The sequence below is a fragment of the Aplysia californica genome, unplaced genomic scaffold, assembly GCF_000002075.1.
Source record: "Aplysia californica isolate F4 #8 unplaced genomic scaffold, AplCal3.0 scaffold00453, whole genome shotgun sequence".
In the NCBI taxonomy this organism is placed as follows: Eukaryota; Metazoa; Mollusca; class Gastropoda; order Aplysiida; family Aplysiidae; genus Aplysia; species Aplysia californica.
The window spans coordinates 478,402-488,928 of record NW_004797723.1 but is presented as its reverse complement, the minus strand read 5'-3'; positions in this window follow the sequence as shown (position 1 = coordinate 488,928).

The window sequence follows — 10,527 nt, the reverse complement described above, 5'->3', positions numbered from 1 at the left end:
TCACTGCAGCGACCGGGGCAAAACGGTTTGCAAAAATGGAACTCTGTTAAGTGCAGCTAGGTGATGTGATATCTCTCATATTATGTGGCACATGTCGTAACATGCGATTGCATGACATACATAACCGATAAAATGTCATTGCCATTACCTTATCGGGTGTTTTTGTTTTTTTTTTTGTTCCTTTTCCTTTTCGATATATTTTGTTAATGAACTTTTTGATAAACGGATGTTATCATGTTTTCTTGTTCCAGTTTTAAATCCATGTTGTATGGGTTCAATGGGCTACAAGACAAAAACGGGTCATTTTAAAAGCGGATTATCTGACCAAGTGGTTCGTGTAAACAAGAAGAAAGAAGGAAGGAAGGAAGCAAGAAAACGCAAAAGTCTTCATTACTATTAAACATCTATGTTGGAGCTTATATAGGTATAATAATTCTTTTTTCACCTCTGCCCAAAAATTATTTTGTCCTATTATGACAGAATTACAGCTTGAAATACGTCCAATATTTTCTCAGAATGAATACGTTTTAAATGATTTGCCGTGGAGCTTGATGTTTTGAAACTGTCAGCCCGTTTTCAGATATTTCAAAAATGCTTTTCCTCAAGTTTGTTCTCTTGTTTCCCTCAACTCTTTGTCTTCAGCATGCTATTTTGAAACTTGGTATTTCAAGAAAAAAAAAGACTGTAGAGATGTAATGCTGATTTCTCTCTCTTAATACTGAACAAATTTAAGCCTCGCAAGATGCGTCTTCGAAACCATTTGTTGGAAAATATTATTTTCACGTAAATTAAAAAGTATTTTAGGTTGGAGAAATCTCTACAATGAGAAAATAAACTTCAAAATGCCCATACACATACCACTCATAAGTGATTTGATAACAGTTTCCATTCCTTGAGTCTGCTTATCCGACCCGGGTTGTGAAGTCGTGCAGGTTTCAATGTACACTAATCAAACAGAAAATGTCTGAAGTGAACTTTGGCCTCAACGTGATATGGTATGAAAAATAATTGGTTATGATATTTATGTAGTGATGACCCCTCCTCCTCCCCCCCCCCCCCCCCGGATAAGGGAACAGACACGAACAGTTAAACCCTTTACATTCCTTCTTTGTCAGACAGGGGCGGAGAAAGGTGGGGGGGGGGGGGGGGTTGGGGTCGCAATCGCTTGAGAAGCCCCAATTATTTTATCGAACATATTATCGATAACAAATCAATTATTCTTGGCCCCGATTATCGGTATCGAAATTTGGTTACATTCAGGGTATGACCTCTAGACCATTTTCAACTAAACCATCTTTTTAAAAAAGAAAAGAAAAAAACATTTCAGGTCTGGTACCTTCGGGGCCTTATGTGTCAAAGTCGTTTTTCCGTTTTTCCTCAAGGACATCGAGAATTGTCTTCACCCCAAAGTCAATTCCCCCTGAAATCGGGAGGCAGAGAAATACGTCTACAACATCCCCCCCCCCCCCCCCAAAAAAAAAAAAAAACAAACAAACAAACAAACAAAAACGATCAACTTGATCCCTCAGGAGTAACAAAACTCACAAGGGATGCCTTACAAACGAATGTTTTGACGTAATACTAAAAGTGTCAATCCAGTGTGAACTGTAGAATTCGAAACACAGACTTGACCATTATTCAAGACCTAAATTCGTTGACATGTACTGTACTGAGTTTCGATGCTGAACGTCTCATGATTCATACAGACAAAATCGCTTACTTTGTATTGACCTGCTCTTTGGGCACGCGAGATAGTCTCGAAGTTGATAGAGGACACGTGTACAAAATTGCATGTCAAAGTACAATGTAGTCAAGTGATGACCCAACAAAAAAATATGGTCTGTGTTATCAAGACACAGGTATCATAATCTGTTGGTCTGAAAGGGTAACAAACGAACGCCCCAATAGGAAAACTGATCTTGGATGTAAGAATAATTATTTGGTCACAAGGTGTCAAAAAAAGAGGACCCACTTAAATAAAATTGTTATAATTCGGTCATCTCCAGACTAATTTCAACAAAAATTAAGTCTAATAAAATTCAACGTTAAGGATGTCCAGTTTGTAATTGTGGAGAAAATCTATCAACGTAATCGAATAGAACAAAAGGCAAATTTTTACTTCCTACTATAAGCGTTTTGCTATAGGGCCATGAGCATCCCATTCTGATTTAAGGATAAGGACATTAAAACCACAACAGTTACCTCAGACAGATATCTAAATGTCCCAAGAACGTTTTGTAGAAGTTTGAGTACTATGCGTTATGCTGTACAGGCTTGGTTCCAATGGGATGGGTCAACAACCTGCACATCAAAAGTAGCCCAGATGGTTGCAAGAAAGGTTTGGTGAACGCTGCCTATTAGCCAAAACTTTACAAATGAATTGTTACTATATTCCTCCCAACTTGAGCCCCTTCAATTATTACCGTTGGGGAGTTTTGACAGACAGAGTGGAGAGAACAACCCACAAACCATCAAATAGTGGAAACTCAAAGCTGAACAATCCAAAGAATCGACCCCAAAACACCCCACAGCTTATTCAAAATTTCCAGTGGCGTGTTGGAGCTTGTATGGAAAGAAATGGTCTACCCCTGGAGATTTAAATAGCGAACACCTTCCTTGATTTATTTATCAATATCAATCTGTGTGAATTAATTTTTCAATGCACAAATAGTGACTACTTGAAACAGAAGAATTATATGGTTGATTTTTAAGAAGTTTCACAGTATTTGCGTTCCAGTCAATTTTAGTATAAACGTTTGAAATTTGATGTTTTTCGAACAAATGAGTTGATTTTTTTTTCATATCGCCAGTCAGCCTTTAAAAGACTCCCCCCCCCCCCCCCTCATATTTAAAACAAGTTCATGGGGATTCGAACGTGAGCCATCTGCTCTGTAGTCCTGTGTTTTACCAACAGAGCGTGGCGTCGGTAGCCTAGTGGTTAGGCTTCCGAACTCGTAATCGTAAAATTGCGGGTTCGGGGGTTCGAGCCTCAGCTTGGTCCGACTTTGTGTCCTTGGGAAAGGCACTTTACACGAACTTCCCACCTGGCTCGGTCCTTTGGGAGACGGACGTTAAACTAGGACGTCCCGCCCCTTACATAACCTAATAGTGTTGATAGGGGCGTTAAACAAACCCATACCATTTCACCATTTTCACTAACAGAGCTAAGAGCACGCTCCTGGAAAGCTAAACAGTTCCAACTATTGCTGTTCAAGCATATTAGGATGTGACCTGAGACCTTTCATCAAGTAAGTATGTTGGTGTCTGCATGTGGTCATCGTGCTGGCCTGCGGTGGGGTGAAAAGGGGGGGGGCATCATCTACCTAAAATTAATACAAATAACAGGAAATAAAATGATTATGTTATTTCACTTGAAACAAATTAAATAAAACCTTTTAAAATCCATTCCTTGAAAAGAAACGATGAATAAAGGGACATGCCATAAAGATTCAGCACTAGAACGTAGGTCTGGCAGGACTCCCAAACACCCAACAGCAGGTTCAAATTCAATTTCTTAAGCTCATGTTTGATCGAGCGACAGAACAGTGAGCGTAAAACCTATCTACTTGTCACTATTACATCACAACAGATAGAAACCCCCCAAAACCATTCCAAATAATAGCCACAAGGAGACAAAAAGGTCAAATTTCATCCCAGGAAAAAACACGCACCCTCTCGTGCATAGCGTTCCATTATTGGATCATACCTCCAGAGGTCTAAAGAGAAAGGAATTTTTTTTTTAAAGACATGAGCAAGATATTGACCTTCTTAAATAGAAGATATTCTACCGTTAAATCATAAAAAAGAAGCAAAAATAAATATGTACAAAAGATTATAATAACTTTTATGAGGCGGTTTTCGTGCTGGCCAATGTGTTTCACTTACAGTCGCCATTTTGGAAAACGGGGCATAACCCTGTAACACTGACACGTTGTTTCAAAGTAGATACAGTATACTATTTTTAGTACCGAAAACTTTTGTTCCAAAGTTATACTTCTCTTGCGGTAAAGGTAAACCTGCATGATCCATTCATGGAACACTATGCAGGAATTGGTTTAAGAAACTGCATTAAAAATGTAATGTTGTCGTTAGAATAGAGATAAATGTTTCTTTGATCCTAAACTTCGCGGCCAAAACAAACCTAAGGCAGGGAGTCGTTTGTCAGATTGCAATCTGACGTAATCCCGATTTACAAAGGTGCACACCGTTTGACTCAGACTGGAACAAAATTAAAGGCAACATATAAATTTGCCCCCAATCTCAACTACAGACTATAGGGAGCTTGGAGAGTGGTGTTTGGCACTCTTCATTTGGGAGCTTAAGGTGAGTGCGCTTTGCAGCCAAGATTTTACAGAAGGCAAAGAGCAGCTGCCATACTATTGCACAGTATAGGAATTAATGTATTATGATTCAAGCCTGTACTCTGCTTACATAAGGTTCGGAGGTGAAATTAGTGCACTGAGGGATTTATGCAAATTTTGAATACTGCTGATATTTCACAAGTGAAATAGCTTCTTATATTTCACGTGTGAAATAGTGTAGGGATTTATTTCACCAGAAGTACAATGCTTAACAATTCCATGTATTGTATGAATAGCAATGATCCACTGAACATAACCATGATAGCTTGATGTTGGTAATATTAGCTCCTTTACACAACGTTACTTCCGTTTCACGCCCTAATGGACGTAGGTAACAGATTCTGAGAGCAGAGTACTTCACCAAAAGGTCACAGTACGAAAAGAAAACAATACTTAGGCAGGATGTCATTTAAAGAGAAAACTTGGCCAAGAGGTTACGTAAAGAGAACACTTGGCCAAGAGGTTACGTAAAGAGAAAACTTGGCCAAGAGGTTACGTAAAGAGAACACTTGGCCAAGAGGTTACGTAAAGAGAAAACCTGACCAAGAGGTTACGTAAAGAGAAAACCTGACCAAGAGGTTACGTAAAGAGAACACTTGGCCAAGAGGTTACGTAAAGAGAAAACCTGACCAAGAGGTTACGTAAAGAGAACACTTGGCCAAGAGGTTACGTAAAGAGAATACTTGGCCAAGAGGTTACGTAAAGAGAACACTTGGCCAAGAGGTTACGTAAGGAGAATACTTGGCCAAGAGGTTACGTAAAAATAAGAATACACTGGTCTACAAATTTTCCAAAAGTTTCTGCCTCGGGGCTCAAACATCATTTTCATTTTATGAATTTTTGGGCGCTTAATACGAAAATGATAGTGAAAATTGACGTTTAGTTCTAGTTTTTAAGCTTGTCTGGTTTTCCTATTTTACGTATGATAAAATAAGGACTAAAAATTGTGGTTACTTCATACTTATAATTTGACTCCTTGCTTCCCGGTCTACCTCTATTCAAATTCTGGTACATTTCTTGTCACTAACCATCAGTAATCAGCTAACTTTATCTCTCCATTTGCCTTGATGTCGCTTTGGTATTGCGTGGTTCACACCAAACCACTAGCAGTCAAAAGGGCATTGAATTTTGTTTTTCCTTTGCAACCACTGGTAATGGTTTGTGGAACACGTATTATGCCCTACTTGAGGAGGGCAAATTTTTTTCTTGGTCACCGACCTTTCATCCAAAATAAGGTGATAGGCTTTTCAATGTATGATATTGTTCTCCTTTGAACAGCATTTGTTATTCCGCCGCAAATATAACAGAAATTGTCATGATTTTTTTATTACACGATGATGAGGTATTATGATCACTGGCGTTATATAAAAATTAGCCGTTTCTGATTCTGAATCATTCTGTTTGCTGTGTGAAAACTAAATGGTCACAGTGAAGCCACAGAGGAAAATATTGTATCACACAACTTAGAAACCGATGCCACTTTCGTACAATTGCATCATACAACTAAAACGTATTTGCAGCCTCAAATTACAGATCCCAAGTGCCCTTCGTCATTATTTTTATCTAAATAAAATAAGGAAAGCGACTTCATGCCATATCTATAAAAAAATGGATCTAAACATAAAAAACGAATATCATTTTCTATTTCAACCTCCCCCCCCCTCCCAACCCACCCCAGTATGTAAAAAACATTCCTTGTAGACCAGTTATACTTGAGGTTACGTAAAGAGGAGAATACTTGGCCAAGTGGTAACGTAAAGAGGAGAATACTTGGCCAAGTGGTAACGTAAAGAGGAGAATACTTGGCCAAGTGGTAACGTAAAGAGGAGAATACTTGGCCAAGTGGTAACGTAAAGAGGAGAATACTTGGCCAAGTGGTAACGTAAAGAGGAGAATACTTGGCCAAGTGATAACGTAAAGAGGAGAATACTTGGCCAAGTGGTAACGTAAAGAGGAGAATACTTGGCCAAGTGGTAACGTAAAGAGGAGAATACTTGGCCAAGTGGTAACGTAAAGAGGAGAATACTTGGCCAAGTGGTTACGTAAAGAGGAGAATACTTGGCCAAGTGGTTACGTAAAGAGGAGAATACTTGGCCAAGTGGTAACGTAAAGAGGAGAATACTTGGCCAAGTGGTAACGTAAAGAGGAGAATACTTGGCCAAGTGGTTACGTAAAGAGGAGAATACTTGGCCAAGTGGTAACGTAAAGAGGAGAATACTTGGCCAAGTGGTTACGTAAAGAGGAGAATACTTGGCCAAGTGGTAACGTAAAGAGGAGAATACTTGGCCAAGTGGTAACGTAAAGAGGAGAATACTTGGCCAAGTGGTTACGTAAAGAGGAGAATACTTGGCCAAGTGGTAACGTAAAGAGAATAGTACCAAGAGGTTACGTGAAAGGAATATTTAGCCGGGGGGGGGGGAGGGAGGAGGGGGCTACGTATAGAGAATTAGAAAGAAAAAAGGCTGAGAGAATTTCAATTTTATGCATCTTAGCACATATGCATCCATTGTTAATCTTCTTACAAGATTGGGAGGGGAGGGGGCGTTTTTTGTTGTCGGGGTTTTCTTTGTTTGTTTTTTTGTTCGATTGTTTTGTTTAGCTTGGTTTTGGGTTGGGTCTTTTTCTTGAGGGGGGTTTGGGGGGGGGGGGGGTTGTATCCTCAGCCTGTATTCCGAGGAGACTATTATAACTGGGCTTTGGGTTGAAGATCCAACAAAACAGAGCTCCCCGTGAGATCTAAAAGGAAGTCCCAGATGCGAAAAGCTAAGAATGTCATTCCCAAAAACGCTGTAAATCTTATTTTCCTTCTAATAATAATAATACTAATACCATACACGCTGTCTTAGTTGTCAAGGACGAAGTCGTGCTATGATTATATACGACCACAAAATAATGTTCTTTTGTGTAAGGCTGCGTCATGTGTTCAATAACAACAGTGTTTCAATGTTGCTAATTGCGTCTATAACCCATTTTGTCATGCGCTCATCCTAATTGCAGTACAATAATGGACTCCATTGACCATTTAATTTTCACTCATTCTCCTAGGGCCTATTGATAACAACCTCTGTCACGCAGTATAACTTGGAGGAAAAAATATGTCGTGGGAAAGGGCAGTATGTCAACGCCAACAGTTTCAGTAGATATTGGATAACAATATGCTATCAATGTACAGACTTTTGGCACGCTAAAAGTATAAGCAAAAACTACAAGGTCCCTTTCTGCGCTATTTATTGATACTTTACGAACATTACGATCAATAGACTCTACGCCTGTTTCCTTATGATATGATACGGAAATGTAATGCCACAGTCACCCCAATAAGGTTCCCGTAGTCCCAATGGTTCTGTAATGTATTTAGTTGTTTTAGGTTGTTATTTTAATTTTTTCCTCGTTCCTAGAAATTGAAGTTTTCAGTATGGCGCTACAACTCGAGTGTTGTTGACAAGAGGTAGCCAATTGTACCAGTGATTGACTTATACAGGAGGCTATTAGAACAAGTTCGCGCGTGTGTGTGTGTGGGGGGGGGGTGTTGTGTTTGCGTGAGTTTGTGTGTGTGTGTGTGGGTGTGTTTTTGTTTGTGTATGTGTGTAATGTGCGTGTGTAGCTTACACGTGTATAATTATCGCCTGCGATGTTGACTAACGGCTGGCAACCTCCGTCTCACAGTCATGTCATTCACAGCCGGGGCTAAGTTGTTCTTCCTGTGTTTCTGGAAGTCTCTAAGAGTGGTACTCCTAAATCACGGTGGTGGTAACAGGTCCTAAGTCGCAGTTGTCGTTCTTGAAGCTGTGATTTATTGACCATTCTAACAGTGTATATGTTTTGCTTCGTGGGGAAATCAGGCGGTCGTCAAAATAATGAAATCGAAGATACCGGCAATATTTCGTTGATCGATATTTTGTTTTTGGCCTCAACACCTTTAGTACACATATAGAAACACATTTCTGTGTAGACTTTTACTGAAAAACGTCGACAATAGGTACAAGAAATTTTTGATTTGCAGTTTCCAAAGATTTTCAAACTTGAAATTCACCACATTCTGTCTGTCATTTTCTCGCAAATTTCACCTCTGCAACCAAGCAATTCTTAGCTCCTTCAACCGCAAATACATCGATTTCTATACATGATAGATGGGTATTCTTTTCACCCAAAGATAGACAATTGAACAAACGTAATCATGATACCAATAACTCACATGCTGAAAACTTGAAAGTTCGAGACTCAGCTCGGTCCGACGTTGTGTCCTTGGGAAAGGCACTTTACACGAACTTCCCACTTGGCTCGGTCCTATCGGAGACGGACGTTAAACTAGGAGGTCCCGCCCCTTAAATAACCTAATAGTGTTGATAGGGGCGTTTTAAACATATACAATTTTCAAAACTTGAAACTTTTGTCTGACGCGTCATGACACATATTTTTCAGTGGCGTCCCTGCATGTGTTCAGAGAATAGATAATATTTCGGTGTTCAAATGCATGGATCTGGAAAGCTTCAATTATTTTTATGTAGGTGTATTTTACTCCCCTTTTGAAACAATTTTGACCCAGTCAGCCTTTTGGGGTATCACGAAGAAAACATCACTATAGGGTCGTCATCATTTATGATGTTCTCACCGGCAACGAGAGAGCAGACAAGCTGGCTGGAGAAGCAACAGTGGGAGAGAATTTGACACTTGACCCACCAACCGTCCTAACCGCGGTAGGGGAAAATTTGAGGAAGAATAGGACAGATAGTGGTTCCCACCCCCTAGGTAGATTGAAGGAGAAGGGGATCCAAAGAAGAGAAAGGAAACACAGCCACCTGTGCAGACCAGTATGACGGATCCCCAACCAGATTATGATGGAGACTGTAAGCAGACAGACTCTGATATGGATCCTGAACAGGGTGGAGGGGAGAACAGAGATGGTCATGTTCCGACTGTAGTGACCCCAACACTGAGGACAAGGTGTGACAAGGTGTAAATCTTTAAAACTATAAGGGATAAACAAACCAAAATATTTTTTTAGATGGACCTGAGGAACTCCTGGTACAAGTTAGCAACAGCACAGAATCAGGCAAACTGTTGATCTGCACCTTTGTCAGTGGCATCCCCATGTGTGTTTAGCCTTACAGGTGCCTTAATGTTATACAACAGAGAGTATCACCAAAAGCCGAGATTCCAGCGACTGTATAGTGGAAGAAATGATACAAGGGGTTGACTGAACTGCCCATGATCGTCGTCGATTCGGAGTGCGACAAAATGGCGAGGGAATACTCACCAATACGGGTGGGGCTTTCGTGGTCTAGTGGTTATGGTGTTCCCCTGTCATTCAATAGGTACCGGGTTCGAAACATGACAGCGACGGAAACTTTATTTCTCTTAAAAATATGTTCTCCTTTCACCATTTTTCCTGACATCCCCCCCCCTGCCCCCTCCTCTGAGCTCCTGACTCTTTCTGCAGTCTATCTACTGCCATGCTGCGCATGTTAAGGATCTCTTGGTTGTCCAAAAAGTTGTCAAATTTCTCAAAACTAGGTACTGAGTAGACATAACTTTGTAGTTTTAAGGTAGCGAACTGTCCACACATCGGACGAACCAAGCGTCGCTGCTGTCGTGAAGCGGTGTACAGTCACTGTAGTAAGGAAAGACATTCTCATGAAACATGCTCGTCAGGTCCTTGGTGTCCGAATTATGATCAAGAGCGTCACTCTGCATCTTTGACTGACTGTCCGCACTGATGCCAGGAGAATGTCGCCCCGAATGAAGTTTTATCCTAAAAGACAGTATAATAGTTTCGCTAAATGTTCTAGAGAGCCCAATAATCCCCCTCGTTTTTGCCTCCCACCAGACAGTCACTTGAAATGTCTTCAAAACGCTCCCCCCCACTTTATTTATTAAGATATCGATACCAGACTAAAACAGAAATGTGCACCGTGTTTTATACTATCAGGTGGAATCAATAATTCAATGTTGTCAAGAACCTGATATACTGTCTTTTTAAGATAAAACCCTAACAGAGCCCCGTTCGACGGAACCTTCGCTCATGTTCGAGCAACGTTGTTCCCCAAAGGATCGACCCGGGAACAAATAAAAATCATATTCTGAAATAATAACAACTGTCCCTAGTTCTGATAACCCACCTTCAGGTAGGAAATAAGCAAAAATCAAAACTTGCTGTGCCTGGGGG